The sequence below is a fragment of the Arachis ipaensis genome, chromosome B03 (genome assembly GCF_000816755.2).
Source record: "Arachis ipaensis cultivar K30076 chromosome B03, Araip1.1, whole genome shotgun sequence".
Lineage (NCBI taxonomy): Eukaryota > Viridiplantae > Streptophyta > Magnoliopsida > Fabales > Fabaceae > Arachis > Arachis ipaensis.
This window is the reverse complement of record NC_029787.2, coordinates 110,452,613-110,453,935: the sequence shown is the minus strand read 5'-3', so window position 1 is coordinate 110,453,935 and position 1,323 is coordinate 110,452,613.

Sequence of the window (1,323 nt, the reverse complement as noted above, 5' to 3'; positions counted from 1 at the left end):
TGGTGGTCGCGGAGGGGGGCAGTAGTGGTGGGGGGAGAAGAGCAGAGAAGAAGAAGAAAGAGAGAGAAAGGAAAAGGGGGGTGGCATTGCGGTGGTGTCTGGGTGGTGCGGTGGCGTAGGGTGGCGCGGGTGGTGGAGGAGCATCAAGGGTTGCAGAGAAGAGGAAGAAGAAAGGGTTAATCTTGTGCATAATTTATTGCTTTTATATCATTCACATTAGTATAACTCAAATTTGACTTTTTTTATTTATGGATAAATTTTTTTTTTCAAAGATAAGATTTTTATTCATTTCAACCAAGAGAAAATGGATACAAAGTTTATAGAAAAAGGGACTCCCAATGCTCATACATGTGAGCTATCAAATAAACTTTATTAAAAGGAAAAAGGAAAAATTAAAAGACAAAGGAACAAAAACCAATTCAAGGAAACCGAATCATTAACTAGGAATTTTAGGAGCGTAGTATGTTCGAATTTTTCACGCCCTAATTCCTAATCCATTTTGTTGCAACTACGTCAACTTCCATCGCTGTTCTATTTACTTGCTCGAAAATAAGTTCATTTTTGGCTCGCCATATACACCAGTAATAGATACTCAGTGCCACCATTTTCTTCGTATCTCCGACGTTCATGACTAGGTATGCACATTTTTCATTCCAGCACTGATAGAACTTCTCCTTATCTTTCCATATGGTGAAATCATTGAATGAACTTCTCAACCAGACTTGCTTTGCTTTTTCACAGGTGAAGAGGCAGTGAATAATGGATTCTGGGTGTTGGTTGTAGCATGGGCAAGTCTCTGATCTGTAGGAGATGCAACGGTGAAGCTGTTTTAGAATTGGGAGGCATTCCATTAGAGCACGCCAGAAGAAGAAATGGACTTTGGGCGGAAGCTTCAATTTCCAGAAAAGATTCCAGAGACTCCGACGAACAAGCATCTCAGGGTAGAACTCAATTGGAGGGTGGGTGAACTAGAAAGCAACTCGATATCTAGAAGAGACCTCGTATCTATCTGATTTATTTAGGCTCTAGGTAAGTTTATCCTCACCCCTCCAATTTTAATTGTTAGAATTTGTTGTCTGATATCATCTATGAAATTAGCTTGAATAATTTGCTGGTTCCATTCATTATCGATAGTAATAAGACCACTGACTTTATGTAGCATCTAGTTACTGTTTAGTGTATTTAGTTTGATAGGTGGTTGTGATGGTTGTTGAGGGGGGAATCCATGGGTCCTTGTATATACAGACATTAGCACCTGATCCTACCTGCCACATCAATCCTTTCTCAATAACTTTACACCCCTTAAAGATGCTCCTCAAGTCC